The following is a 15,626-nucleotide window of genomic DNA, read 5'->3' as shown; positions in this document are numbered from 1 at the left end:
AAGTCAAATAGCAGCTAAGATAGAAAGAACAATATGTCTGAAACACGCTGTGCTCTGGTTCTACTTCCTTATATGGGCTTGGAAACTGTTTTGTTGATCCTGATACAGTGACAACGTGCTGCTAAACTGTCACTGGCTCTGAAAGCAGCAAGGGGGTGGAAATAGTTGTCATTGACCCTCATTCTAAATTACACGCGTGGATGCTAGTCTGTATATCTGCCAGGGTCTCACTTCAGGCATGAGGAATGCTTGAGCAACCACAACCAGTCACAGAAGTGTCAGAAGGAAACAGGAAGGAAGGAAGGAAGGAAGGTAGGGAGGTGGAAGTGTGAGAGACGAGGTGAGATTGACGTCTCATCGTGTGGGTAAGTGAGACAGTGTTGTGGCCTTGGCGGATGTTTCCTGATGCCCTGGTGTTCGTATCAGATGGCCAGGCAGACAGACACTGGTAGGCAGCACTGATGCTATTGAGCTCCCTGTCCGAGCTTCGGTGTTGATGTTTCCACTGTGACAAAGAGCTGTAAGGGTAGTTTACTGCCGCTTTGAATGCCTGACACAACAAAGCCAGCCCACTCTGTGTGGTCGCTCCACACTCTGACTGCGGTTACTCCCAAGATTACTGCAAGCTCATTTTTCCATCTAAAATCCATATTTCATAGTGATAGATATTGCCTCCTGTCAGTCCATGGCTAACATCTTCATAGAAAGTCCATGAGTAGCATCTTCAATGACCAAGATTGTTATCATTTGAGCGTAGCGACAGATGTATTCATCCCTAACAATCCTGTTACTGAATGATGACAGAATTACACTGAACACAAAAATAAAGGCAACATGCAACAATTTCAAAGATTTTACTGAGTCACAGTTCATATAAGTCCATTGGAATATATTGATTAGGCCCTATTCTATGGATTTCACATGATTGGGAACACAGATATATTATTTGAAGTAGGGGCGTGGATCAGAAAAAACAGTCTTTATCTGGTGTGACCACCATTAGCCTCATGCAGCGCAACACTTGTCCTTCGCATTGAGTTGATCAAGCTGTTGATTGTGGCCTGTGGAATGTTGTCCCACTCCTCTTCAATGGCTGTTCGAAGTTAGTGGATATTTTTATTCAATTTTATTTTATTTAAACTTTATTTAACTAGGCAAGCCAATTAAGAACAAATTCTTATTTACGGCCTACCAAAAGGCAAAAGGCCTCCTGTGGGGACAGGGTCCTGGGATTTTTTTATATATTTTTTCAATAAATACAATATAAATATAGGACAAAACACACATCACAACAAGAGAGACACAACACTGCATAAAGAGAGACCGAAAGACAACAACATAACAAGGCAGCAACACATGACAACACAGCATGGCAGCAACGCAATATGACAACAACATGGTAGCACAAAAACATGGTACAAACGTTATTGGGCAAAGTCACCAGCACAAAGGTCAAGAAGGTAGAGACAACAATACATCATACAAAGCAGCTACAACTCTCAGTAAGAGTCCATGATTGAGTCTTTGAATGAAGAGATTGAGATAAAACTGTCCAGACTATTGGGGGGAACTGGAACACGCTGTTATACACGCCGATCCAGAGCATCCCAAACATGCTCAATGGGTGACATGTCTGGTGAGTATGCAGGCCATGTAAGAACCAGCGCATTTTCATTGTGTACAGATCCTTGTGACGTGGGGCCCGTGCATTATCATGCTGAAACATGAGGCGATGTTGGTGGATGAATGGCATGACAACGAGCCGCAGGATCTCGTCACGGTATCTCTGAGCATTCAAATTGCCATTTGTGTTTGTTGTCCGTAGCTTATGCCTGCCCATACCATAACCCCACCGTCACCATGGTACACTGTTCACAATGTTGACATCAGCAAACGGCTCGCCACACAACGCCATACACAGTTGAAACCGGGATTAAACCGTGAAGAGCACACTCCTCCAGCGTGCCAGTGGCCATCGAAAGTGAGCATTTGCCACCTGAAGTTGATTATGAAGCTGAACTGCAGTCAGGTCAAGACCCTGATGAGGACGACGAGCATGCAGATAAGCTTCCCTGAGACGGTTTCTGATAGTTTGGGCGGATATTCTTTGGTTGAGCAAACCCACAGTTTCATCAGCTGTCCAGGTGGCTGGTCTCAGACGATCCCGGAGGTGAAGAAGCCAGATGTGGAGGTTTTGGGCTGGCGTGGTTACATGTGGTCTGTGGTTCTGAGGCCAGTTGGACTTACTGCCAAATTCTCTAAAACAACGTTGGAGGTGGCGTGTGCAATAGAAATTAACATTAAATTAGCTGGCGACATCTCTGGTGGACTTTCCTGCAGTCAGCATGCCAATTCCACACTCCCTTGGTATCTGTGGCATTGTGTTGTGTGACACAACTGCACATTTTAGAGAGGCCTTTTATTGTCCCCAGCACAAGGTCCACCTGTGTAATGATCATGCTGTTTAATCAGCTTCTTGATATGCCACACCTGTCCGGTGGATGGAGTAGAAATGCTCACTAACATGGATGTAAACCAATGTGTCCACCACATTTGAGAGAAATACATGCTTTCTTTTGCTTATGGAACATTTCTGGGATCTTTTATTTCAGCTCAATGAAACATGGGACCAACCCTTTACATGTTGTGTTTATATTTTTGTTGAGTATATAACAAATTAACAAGGAATCAGAAGGGATGGCAGGGAGCACTAATCAATATGAGTGACATCGTTGTGAGTGCTTGAACATTTCTACATAGATCAACTTAATTCCCTCCAGTTTTGCAGCAGTCCTCTTTGCTAAGCAGCTTATTATCTATATCTTCTGAGCGATCACCTCAGGCTAACAATCAATAATAAAGCAACACTGGCATTATTCAGTGAATGCAGGCCGACAGCGCCAGCTACGTATTGAACAGCATGTTTGGCTCTGCGTTCGCTTTGATCTTGGTGGTATGAATAATAACAGCCTCATATCACAGTTGTGTTCAAACAATACACTGTTATTTCTTCAAACTTTTCTTCTGTCGAAGCTACAGTGTAGGCTTTAGAGGGCTGTTAGTTACATTTTAGTTCTGGCTTGGAGTTTAGTCTTGAGGGTGTGTCGGGGTTAATTGTTGCAAACCCATACTGAAAGCAGGGGTCATGTGTAATCACGCCAGCAGATGGACATGCCAGCTCTGAGCTTTGGGGCATGCACAGGGTGAATGACTGGCACCAAACAAATACCCTGTTCTTCTTATTCCCTCTCAGCTGAAAATGTGTTCCTTTCATGTTGGTAGAGCCAGAGACTCACAAATGTGTTTTCATCAAAAAAAAATGTTTTTGTTTTTTTTCATTCAGGAAATGCACAACTTCACATTATTGCGATAGATACGTTCGTTGACAGAGTGTTTTGTAATACTATGATATTCAACGTCTATTTAGTCTGTGAATTGTATGCACTTTATAGATGAAGGATGATTAGTATACGTGCCACCATTTCCATGACTGATCAAACTAATCAGAAAGGGCCTATGAAAGGGATTACAGGACTTAGCTATCACAGTTTAGGATGTTTTAAAGTAACACCACATTCCAAAGCCACCATTGACTCCAGTGCTGAATACATGGCAATTCAGACACGGACCGATGCACACCTAATTATTTTAGGATTTTAATTAAGAGGCCGATCATTAGAGATTCCACTCCTACAGTATGATTAATCACAGTGGACATTTTGGCTGTAATCCCCATCCAGGCATCCAGGTAGCAGTGGCATATTAAAATGGACATAAAAAAAAGAAATGGGGGGTGCTGCTGCCCTTTCCATTCCTAATACGGTTCCCTTTTTTTTAACCTTGTGTTGTACCCAGTTCTGGCTAGGATGAAGTCCCGGCGGAGCAGAGCTCCCACTCACCTGCTCTCTAATTGGCTACGCCGTCATTTGGATGTCTGGGCAGAGTTCCATTTGGCTAATGGACACCACCTGCACTGTCATTATTTCAGAATTAACAAAAGTACAGCTAAGCCTGATCCTGGTGGTTGTCCGTTGGAGACTAAAGGCAAGCTGGAATGTAGGCAAATTATGCCATCATCATGTTCCAAGATTACTTTCCCTTAGTTTGGTGAGAAAATGTTGTTCTGTCATGGAATTATAAGGCGTGAAGGCTGTAAAACTGCCATGATTCTGTTTTGTGACATGCCTGATCTGATGTGTTCTTAATCATATCACTCATGTACTGTATGTGTCCCAGCGCGTTCAAAAATAGATCATCTCTTCACACTGACTGACACAGACACATCCTAGTTGTTCATAAAGGCCTTTCTATAGAGGCCATGCAGGATTAAAGAAAGGTCACCAGTAGAAAGAGGATTGATGATGCTCCTGGCCCCTGGCACAGCGGCTTTGTGGCCACAGAGAAAATGTTTGTTGAAGCTGCTGAATGTGCCTTTGTGCTTCTGCTGCAAATAATCTTGTATCGTATCATCTTTGATGCAGCTACTGCAGATTTGCCATTTAGCAAACCCCCTACCCTGATACCATTTACAGGCATTGTGAGTGGCTGTGCCGTCAAAGCAGCGTCTTTACTCCCGGCTCCCTTGGCTAAAGGACACAGACTAAAATAAGGTCAGATTATCTTTTCTTGACGTGCTATAAAGCCCCAGAAAAAAGTGCCAGTCCATTGTGAGCCATCTATCTCATCAGGTCTTTCTTCGACCCCCAGCAGCAAAACAGATAGGCACTCAATGAGAAACCATCAGAAGCAGAGAAATAAGCCCTTACTCGTAGAAAAAAAGGTGCTATTTAGAACCTAAAAGGGTTCTTCGGCTGTCCCCATAGGATACCCTGTTTTAGTTCCAGATATAACTATTTTTGGTTTCAGGTGGAACCCTATCCACATAACTAACCCATGTATGATTCAAATATACATTTTCTCATGTACGAATCTGGCAAATAGGCATTAAATGAGACATGAGTATAATATTAATGGGTAAAATATTTGTTGGTGCAGGTCATAGAGGTTACGAGAAAGCATATAAATAATAAGTTATCCAGAAATACTTTAAATAAAACACTACTTCCACAGTATGGGATACATCATACAGTGTTAAAGTGGTGTATCTGAGGGTTAATTTATGGTCAAATTCTGATGAAGGCTAGAAAAATATGATTCCCTCACTCTAGCAAGAAGTGTTTTTGGCTTGCCTTTGGATGGCTCTTTGCCTTAATAAAGTGATACCAACTGGGGAAGGTTTTGATTGCCAATAAGGTCCAAGTGAAATCTGTCTGCACTCCAAAAATGTGTGTACCCTCTACAAACCTGACATTTACGGAAATGAGCAAAGCTAGCAGGGAATAACATTTTGGACTTTGGAGTTCTACTTTTATTTTTAAACATTGATCCAGGAGTCAATGTTCGCTAATTAGGCTTTCATCCAACCCACAAGGATCCATGATAAAATGAGTGTACTACGTGTTTTCCCTGTCTATCACATGGCATGGAGAGAAAAAAACAATTGTCCTGTGGGCTTGATGGTCAATGTCCGTTGAGTGTCACCAAGCCCCAATGGTGCCGTAGTGGTAACATAAATACTGTATAATATCATAGACAGCATCATGAAAAGCAGCGGTGTCAAACTCATTTTGATCCCTGCGGCCGCATTTGGTCTTCAACAGATCCGGAGGGCTGCACTGAAACTTGGCTATGTTTCCTCACTGTCAAAAATAGCTAAAAATAGTCCTCTATCCATCCTTTTTAGAATGTTCTATGTTTTCTGACTGTCTAGCTTTCAGTTCAGTGTTTATTAGTGAGCTATACACAGTCAAGAAACTGTATAAATGTTGGTCCATTATCATTTTAGTTTAAAAAGAAACTCAAACCACCCAAAGGCTGGAATGTCCCCCCTCGCGGGCTGGATCCGAGCCATATGTTTGACACTCCTGATCTATAATACATTTTTTTGTACTACTGTTCTACTGTTTTTATACTACTGTTCTACTGTTTTTATTCTACTGTTCTACTGTTTTTATACTACTGTTCTACTGTTTTTATACTACTGTTCTACTGTTTTTATACTACTGTTCTGGTTTTATACTACTGTTCTACTGTTTTCATACTACTGTTCTACTGTTTTTATACTACTGTTCTGTTTTTATACTACTGTTCTATTGTTTTTATACTACTGTTCTGTTTTTATACTACTGTTCTGTTTTTATTCTACTGTTCTACTGTTTTTATACTACTGTTCTATTGTTTTTATACTACTGTTCTGTTTTTATACTACTGTTCTGTTTTTATTCTACTGTTCTACTGTTTTTCTACTACTGTTCTACTGTTCTACTGTTTTTATACTACTGTTCTACTGTTCTACTGTTTTTATACTACTGTTCTACTGTTTTTATACTACTGTTCTAATGTTTTTTATTCATACGATAAAGACGTTTAGCACCATCATCCTTTAGCACCGTCATCCTTTAGCACCGTCATCCTTTAGCACCGTCATCCTTTAGCACCGTCTCCCTTGCCAGTGCTACTCCTTATTACCTGCTCTCTCTCTCTCTCTATCTATCATGAGTACTCGTGTTTGCATGTGTGTGTGTGTAAAGCAGCTCATTTGCTAGGTTGGGCTTGGTGAGGGGAGGGAGCAGTGAGATTGGCAGGTATGCATCCAGCCAGCACCAAGACTCCTGATGAGGCTACCTCATTCACACAGCTCATTTACCATTCTGTGACTCCACTTGCAGGACTGGGGAACAGGGAGACACACACACACACACACACACACACACACACACACACACACACACACACACACACACACACACACACACACACACACACACACACACATTCCCTTTTCACCCTAGCAACCCTGTGTTGTTTTTTTCCTGTCAAGCACCAAAACAAGCTGACAGCAATTACCACAGAACACAAGCAGTAGCACAGAGTGGCATGGCTGCTGGTGGTTAAGACTCTCACACGGAGCTGCTGTTGCTGTTGTCTCACACTTAAATGCTTTGTGCGTTCAGTATCACTCTGTTTACTGTTTCTTTGTTTATTCCAAGCAGTTAGAGAGGAAACCATGCGTACAGAAATAGTCAGTGAAACGACAAGGTTCTGCAGAGCGAGCCCCGAGGCTTCATGCATGTAACACAATGTGTCTGAGGCCCGCAACAACAACTCATTTAAAATGGCAAAACAATTCAGGTCAGTTTTGCCTTTGAAATTATTAAGCAATTGTATGCCTTCTGCGTCATGATTACTACACATTACTGCATCTTACATGAATTTGAATATCTCCCAGAACATGTATGTGCCAAATTTAAAATGTACCATGTACAAATAAAAGTTGATTTGATGTATCCTGCAACCCATGCCCTATCCTGAGGCCCCTTACTGACGTTTAAAAATCCAACAAAAAGAACTTGTCCTTATATCCAGTGAGAAATAGGGGTCTGATTGTGCAGTTCCTTTAGTGCTTCAGTTGAAACACCTCCACAACAGCAGCCATTTCAGACTGACGGGCATAACTCTGATGCTCTGATCTGGAAAGAAAAGCCATCCCTCTGCCTGGAAAGCCATCCCTCTGCCTGTCTAGTTTTAATCAACAGATGTGGTCCCTAGAGAGTGCATGGGACCACGATGACCAGCGTGCTAGCACATGCCATTAAAGTTGGAATCTATAGCAGTGAAAATGCCATGTCCGTTTGCCATATTAAAACAACAGACATTACTTAGTGAAAATGCCATGTCCGTTTGCCATATTAAAACAAGAGGCATTACTTTAAAAAACAAACACAGCTTTTTTTTCTCCATCTGACATCATTGCACATCATTGCAGAAAGTGCATTCTATTAGCTGTGTGGGCTAATAGTGAAAATGTTTGGCTTGGGGTAAGTTGAGCCAATGGCACGTTAAGCAAGGCCTTATCGCTGGGATATGAGGTAACAACAGGGCCTGGCCTATGTTAAAAGTGTTTTAAAAAGTACAAAGCGTTTGTTAGGTGTTAAGCCTGTGTTAAAAGATGCTTCAAATATTAAAAGACAAAAAAAGGGGCTGTGAATGTGTTTAATTGTTTTTGGGGAATAAAGACATGGTTTTAAAAAAGTAGTTGTACTATTTAATTCAGTACAGACATTTGTTGGCCGCTTAACTTACCCTGTCCCACGGCTCAATTTACCCCATACCCAGGATAAGCTGTGCTAAGAGACCACTTCTTTTTGGATAAACTGGGTTTTCACAACTATAATGTTTACATGAATTCTGATTATTTCCAGGGATACAGAAAATCCTGAAATATATGTCATGTCTTTGTTAGAAATAATACTATATTTCCCTTGACGGAGGGATGCTGAATGTAAAAAACATCTCAGCTTTAAAGACAGACTCAACCTTCTTTCCCTTAATGTGGATCTCAGCTTTAAAGTCAGACGCAGGGTGCATCTGAAATTGCACCCTATACCCTATATTGTGCACTACTTTCGACCAGGACCCACTGGGTTCTGGTCAAAAGTATTGGACTATGAGGGAATAGGGTCCCATTTAGGACACAGTCCGAGAAGCCTATCCGCATGCCTCAGCTCTGCTGTGTTGGCTATGTTTGTCATTGTGCCGACATTCCACAGAGGACTGGAGAGTAAATCATTTAAGAAAAAAATTGATAACCATTGAATTAAATTTTATTAGTCGTTTGTTAGGCTCTACACCACAGAAAATAAGAAATTAATCAATGTCTTTGTTCCCAATTGGTCAGAAGGAAATGGCATTAATTTCTAACCAGTTTCATCTTCTTTTCGTCAGATTCTTCTCTTTGCTCAAGCTGTGATGTCGGCCGCTTATCACTGAGCCTTTGTTGAACAGTTTTAGTAATTAGAGATTAAATACTACACTCTTGGAAAAAAAAGGGTTTGAAAATGGTTCTTCGGCTGTCCCCTTTTAGATTCTAGATATAAACTTTTTTTGTAAGAGTGTATAAGCAGAATGAAAGGTTTTTTATTCTTCTAACAGGCTGTACTCTTCAGAAGAGACAAACAGTCCAAATATGGCTAGAAATAACAATGGTATCAAAAGGAACGGTCATTTAAGTTCACACAACAAAATTACCATCTGTAGAGTCTATACTTTATCTGTGTCTTCAAAGCAACACTTATTTGTCTCTACTTCACTCAACCTTTTCCATGTTGTCAGTATACCCTCTCATCATACAGCTACACTAATATTTGGGGTCACTTAGAAATGTTCTTGTTTTTGAAAGAAAAGCACATTTTTGTCCATTAAAATAACATCAAATTAATCAGAAATACAGTGTAGACATTGCTAATGTTGTAAATGACTATTGTAGATGGAAACGGTTGATTTTTAATGGAATATCTTCATAGACGTACAGAGGCCCTTTATCAGCAACCATCACTCCTGTGTTCCAATAGCACGTTGTGTTAGCTAATACAAGTTTATCATTTTAAAAGGCTAATTGATCACTGCAATTATGTAGCACAGCTGAAAACTGTAGTTCTGTTTGAAGAAACAATAAAACTGGCCTTCTTTAGACTAGTTGAGAATCTGGAGAATAAGCATTTGTGGGTTCGATTACAGGCTCAAAATGGCCTGAAACTCATCAGTCTATTGTTGTTCTGAGTAATGAAGGTTATTCCATGCCAGAAATTGCCAAGAAACTGAAGATATCATACAACGCTGTGTACTACTCCCTTCACAGAACATCGCAAACTGTCTCTAACCAGAATAGAAAGAGGAGTGGGAGGCCCCGGTGCATAACTAAGCAAGAGGACAAGTACATTAGGGTGTCTAGTTTGAGAAACGCCTCACAAGTCCTCAACTGGCATCTTCATTAAATAGTACCAGCAAAACTCCAGTCTTAACGTCAACAGTGAAGAGGTGACTCCAGGATGCTGGCCTTCTAGGCAGAGTTCCTCTGTCCAGTGTGTGTATTCTTTTGCCCATCTTAAAATGTTTTTTTATTGGCCAGTCTGAGATATGGCTTTTTGTTTGCAACTCTTCCTAGAAGGCCAGTATCCTAGAGTTGCCTCTTCACTGTTGACGTTGTTTTGCGGGTACTATTTAATAAAGCTGCCAGTTGAGGATTTGTTGCTGCGTCCGTTTCTCAAACTAGAGTTTCAGTTTCAGACGAAAGTTCTTTGTTTCTGGCAATGTTGAGCCTGTAATCGACCAACAAATGCTGATGCTCCAGATACTCAAAGAGTCTAAAGAAGAACAGTTGTATTGCTTCTTTAATCAGGACAACAGTTTTCAGCTGTGCTAACATCATTGCAAAAGGGTTTTCAAATTTATAATTAGCCTTTTAAAATGATGAACTTGGATTAGCTAACACAACGTGCCATTGGAACACAGAGGAGATGGTTGCTGATAATGGGCTTCTGTATGACTATGTCGATATTCCATTAAAAAAACAGCTGTACATTCTAACTCCTATCATCAGCTACTCTGCTGCCCATGATATTCTTACTCTGGAATTATTCAAGTATTCTATGTATTTGGTTGCTTTTCGTAGTGCTCCATGTACACCATCCTCCTCCTCCTTCTGCCTCTAAAGGACAGGCAACCATGAAAATAAGATAGGGGTCCTCAGAGGAGCTGCCCTGTTTCCATAGCTTAAAATACCACATTTATATCACAACCTTACAGCTGCTCTTCATTTGTTCCCCCTCCCTGGGCTGAGCTGAGCGATGATAAAGCATAGCCTGCTCCCTGCTCTTTGCTCTGCGTCAGGCCCTGGCTGAGGCTCTCTGCTATTTAGGGAAAGCACTCACTCTGATTCCTGGACTGGAGTGGATGGAGGGGATGCAAGTGTAATAACTCTACGATGGCCATATATCAACGCAAGGCTTCAATTTGTGTATTCTACCGAAAGGGAGGACCTAACAGGTCCAAACAAGTAGCAGATTCAGGCCATAAACACTGATTGCTCATACAGGTGTAGGATTTTAATGTGACCTATATTGTCACAGCAAAATAATCCTGCAGCTGCAGCAGCAGGATTTGAAAGTTTAGTCTATGATGTTGCTTAATTGGTGGTTAGGCAATTAGCTGGCCAAAAGTAGGCTACATATAAAGTGCAATACTGTTAATGTAGCCGTGTGTTAGTGTGGGTTTTCAGTGAATTAATGTAAATCACAAAGCTCATCTGCATTTCTGATGATGCAGGAGAATTCTCAACAACAAAAAGAGCGTTCAAATTAAGATCCGACACCTGTATATTCGTGGACAAACAAGACACTAAAGGACCAGAGAAACACCTGGACTGTGGACCAGAGAATCACCCGGTCTGGACAGCTCCATTTAACACACTCATATGTTCCTCCATTAAATCAACGGTTATGACGCAGGGAATAAAGTATTGTGTTCTTTGTCTGTTTCAATGATTTTCTCCAAGTTAATTGTTGTTTGGCTTTGAATGGAAGAAGATGGGAATCCATTTGGAAACCATGAAGGTTATGGTAAATGGGTTGAACACTTAGGATATAACAGGCTCTATGAAAGGTTTTTCTGGGTGCACAAGTTGATCAAATAAGATAACAACTTGCAGACTTGTTCACGTGCTGCTGTGCATTTTGTTGCCAACCTTACTTTGCTACCTGACAATTTTATGGTTTTTACTTTTTAATTACCATTTATATTTTGAATTTTTCCCTCACTCAACTTTTTTCATTCAACTTTTTCACTCCGGACGTTTTAACGACATGGTTCGTCAGGACTTCCACCAGCCGAAGCTAAGTAGTAACATTAACATGATGCCTTCTAATTGCAGTCGCTGTACTCATAATATACAGAACAACGATCGCCTTATGGCGAGGATAGCTGTGCTACAAGGCCCGCTTCAGAAGCAATCGTTAGGCAAGGGTCATTTCAGGGTAGGAAAGGATGAAACAGCGTCTGTGCCACCAGTAAGTACAGATAGTAGTATAAATCCCCTCGCACGGACCCCGCAGCCAAACAACTTTCTCATGGCCTCTGGAGGCAAATGCTGTAGGAATGCTCAACCGGTGTTGCTCATTCAGCCGACAGAAACTTTCAACCGGTTCTCCCCATTAAGCAGCGAGTCGGAGTCTGAGGCCGAGCCTTCTCTGGTCTCAATTCCTCCCGTTACAGGGTCTGAGACGCCGAAGGCTCCCACCATTAGCTCTGACAAATTGAAAACCCTAGTCATTGGCGACTCCATTACCCGCAGTATTAGACTTAAAACAAATCATCCAGCGATCATACACTGTTTACCAGGGGGCAGGGCTACTGACGTTAAGGCTAATCTGATGATGATGCTGGCTAAAGCTAAAACTGGCGAGTGTAGAGAGTATAGAGATATTGTTATCCACGTCGGCACCAACGATGTTAGGATGAAACAGTCAGAGGTCACCAAGTGCAATAGCTTCAGCGTGTAAATCAGCTAGAGAGATGTGTCGGCAACGAGTAATTGTCTCTGGCCCCCTCCCAGTTAGGGGGAGTGATGAGCTCTACAGCAGAGTCTCACAACTCAATCGCTGGTTGAAACTGTTTTCTGCCCCTCCCAAAAGATAGAATTTGTAAATAATTGGCCCTCTTTCTGGGACTCACCCACAAACAGGACCAAGCCTGGCCTGTTGAGGAGTGACGGACTCCATCCTAGCTGGAGGGGTGCTCTCATCTTATCTACGAACATAGACAGGGCTCTAACTCCTCTAGCTCCACAATGAAATAGGGTGCAGGCCAGGCAGCAGGCTGTTAGCCAGCCTGCCAGCTTAGTGGAGTCTGCCACTAGCACAGTCAGTGTAGTCAGCTCAGCTATCCCCATTGAGACCGTGTCTGTGCCTCAACCTAGGTTGGGCAAAACTAAACATGGTGGTGTTCGCCTTAGCAATCTCACTAGAATAAAGACCTCCTCAATTCCTGCCGTTATTGAAAGAGATCGTGATACCGCACATCTCAAAATAGATCCCTTAATTCAAAGGCAGTCAATGAACTAATCACTGATCATAATCTTGATGTGATTGGCCTGACTGAAACGTGGCTTAAGCCTGATGAATTTACTGTGTTAAATGAGGCCTCACCTCCTGGTTACACTAGTGACCATATCACCCGTGCATCCCGCAAAGGCGGAGGTGTTGCTAACATTTACGATAGCGAATTTCAATTTACGAAAACAAAAAAACTTTTTCGTCTTTTGAGCTTCTAGTCATGAATTCTATGCAGCCTACCCAAATCACTTTTTATAGCTACTGTTTAAAAGCCTCCTGGGCCATATGCAGTGTTCCTCACTGAGTTCCCTGAATTCCTATCGGACCTTGTAGTCCGATAGCAGATAATATTCAAATTCTTGGTGACTTTAATATTCACATGGAAAATACGGACTCCTCTTTAAATCTTCGTATTCCTCCAAAGCTCAGTTGTCCTGAGTCTGCACAACTCTGCCAGGACCTAGGATCAAGGGAGACACTCAAGTGTTTTATTACTATATCTCTTGACACGATGATGAAAATAATCATGGCCTCTAAACCTTCAAGCTGCATACTGGACCCTATTCCAACTAAACTACTGAAAGAGCTGCTTCCTGTGCTTGGCCCTCCTATGTTGAACATAATAATTGGCTCTCTATCCACAGGATGTGTACCAAACTCACTAAAAGTGGCAGTTAAAAAGCCTCTCTTGAAGAATCCAAATCTTGACCCAGAAAATATAAAATTTTAGAATGAGCTGAAGACAAACAAACCCAAATTGGTCTACACAGACAATTTCTGGCCTGGTTTAGATCTTATCTCTCGGAAAGATATCAATTTGTCTCTGTGAATGGTTCGTCCAACTGTAACTTTCGGTGTTCCTCAAGGTTCTGTCTTACGACCACTATATATTTTACCTCTTGTGGATGTCATTCGAAAACATAATGTTAACTTTCACTGCTATGCGGATGACACACAGCAATACATTTCAATTAAACATGGTGAAGCCCCAAAATTGCCCTCGCTAGAAGCCTGTGTTTCAGACATAAGGAAGTGGATGGCTACAAACTTTCTACTTTTAAACTCAGAAAAAAAGTGCTTGTTCTTGGTCCCAAGAAACAAAGAGATCTTCTGTTGAATCTGACAATTAATCTTGATGGTTGTACAGTCATCTCAAATAAAACTGTGAAGGAACTTGGCGTTACTCTGGACCCTGATCTCTCTTTTGATGAACATATCAAGACTGTTTCAAGGACAGCTTTTTTTCCATCTACTTAACATTGCAAAAATCAGAAACTTTCTGTCCAAAAATTATGCGGAAAATTAATCCATGCTTTTGTTACTTCTAGGTTAGACTACTACAATGCTCTACTTTCCGTCTATCCGAATAAAGCACTAAATAAACTTCAGTTAGTGCTAAATTCGGCTGCTAGAATCATGACTGTAACCAAAAATGTGATTATATTACTCTAGCCTCCCTACACTGGCTTCCTGTTAAGGCAAGGGCTGATTTCCAGGTTTTACTGCTAACCTACAAAGCATTACATGTGCTTGTACCATTTGGTCCTGCCGTACATACCTGCACATACGCTACAGTCACAAGATGCAGGCCTCCTAATTGTCCCTAGAATTTCTAAGCAAACAGCTGGAGGCAGGGCTTTCTCCTATAGAGCTCCATTTTTATGGAATGGTCTGCCTACCCATGTGAGAGACGCAGACTCGGTCTCCACCTTTAAGTCTTTACTGAAGACTCATCTCTTCAGTAGGTCATAAGATTGTAGTATGGCCCAGGAGTGTGAAGGTAGTTCTTGAGCATTCTACATCTCTATCAGTTAAATTGTATATGTTACCAACTGCAGATACCGTGTGTGTGTGTGTGTGTGTGTGTGTGTGTGTGTGTGTGTGTGTGTGTGTGTGTGTGTGTGTGTGTGTGTGTGTGTGTGTGTGTGTGTGTGTGTGTGTGTGTGTGTGTGTGTGTGCATTAGTACTAAAAATGAGACATCTCCTGATTCTCTTTGCCAGGGATAGAAAAGACGGAAAGGCTCTGGAGCAACGAACCGCCCTTGCTGTCTCTGCCTGGCCGGTTTCCCTCTCTCCACTGGGATTCTCTTTCTCTAACCCTATTACAGGGGCTGAGTCACTGGCTTACTGGTGCTCTTCCATGCCGTCCGTAGGTGGGGTGCGTCACTTGAGTGGGTTGAGTCGCTGACGTGGTCTTCCTGTCTGGGTTGCCCACCCCCCTTGGGTTGTGCCGTGGCGGAGATCTTTGTGGGCTATACTCTGTCTTTTCTCAGGATGGTAAGTTGGTGGTTGAAGATAGCCCTCTAGTGGTATGGGTGCTGTGCTTTGGCAAAGTGGGTGGGGTTATATCCTTCCTGTTTGGCCCTGTCCGGGGGTATCATCGAATGGGGCCACAGTGTCTCCTGTCTCAGCCTCCAGTATTAATGCTGCAGTGTCGGGGGGCTAGGGTCAGTCTGTTATATCTGGAGTATTTCTCCTGTCTTATCCGGTGTCCTGTGTGAATTTAAGTATGCTCTCTCTAATTCTCTCTCTCTCTTTATTTTTTCTTTCTTTCTCTCTCTCGGAGGACCTGAGGCCTAGGACCATGCTTCAGGACTACCTGGCATGATGACTCCTTGCTGTCCCCAGTCCACCTGGCCGTGCTGCTGCTCCAGTTTCAACTGTTCTGCCTGCAGCTAT

The 15,626-nt window shown here is 42.1% G+C and overlaps 1 protein-coding gene across 2 annotated transcripts in view; it reads right to left on the bottom strand.

The window, feature by feature from the left end:
* Positions 1-15,626, bottom strand: part of ntrk3a (neurotrophic tyrosine kinase, receptor, type 3a) — a 245,422-nt gene that overhangs the window by 137,418 nt on the left and 92,378 nt on the right. The window lies entirely within an intron of this gene.

Source organism: Oncorhynchus masou, chromosome 22 (genome assembly GCF_036934945.1).
Source record: "Oncorhynchus masou masou isolate Uvic2021 chromosome 22, UVic_Omas_1.1, whole genome shotgun sequence".
In the NCBI taxonomy this organism is placed as follows: domain Eukaryota; kingdom Metazoa; phylum Chordata; class Actinopteri; order Salmoniformes; family Salmonidae; genus Oncorhynchus; species Oncorhynchus masou.
Note: the sequence above shows the minus strand (reverse complement) of the source record. Positions and strands in the feature narration are given on the sequence as shown.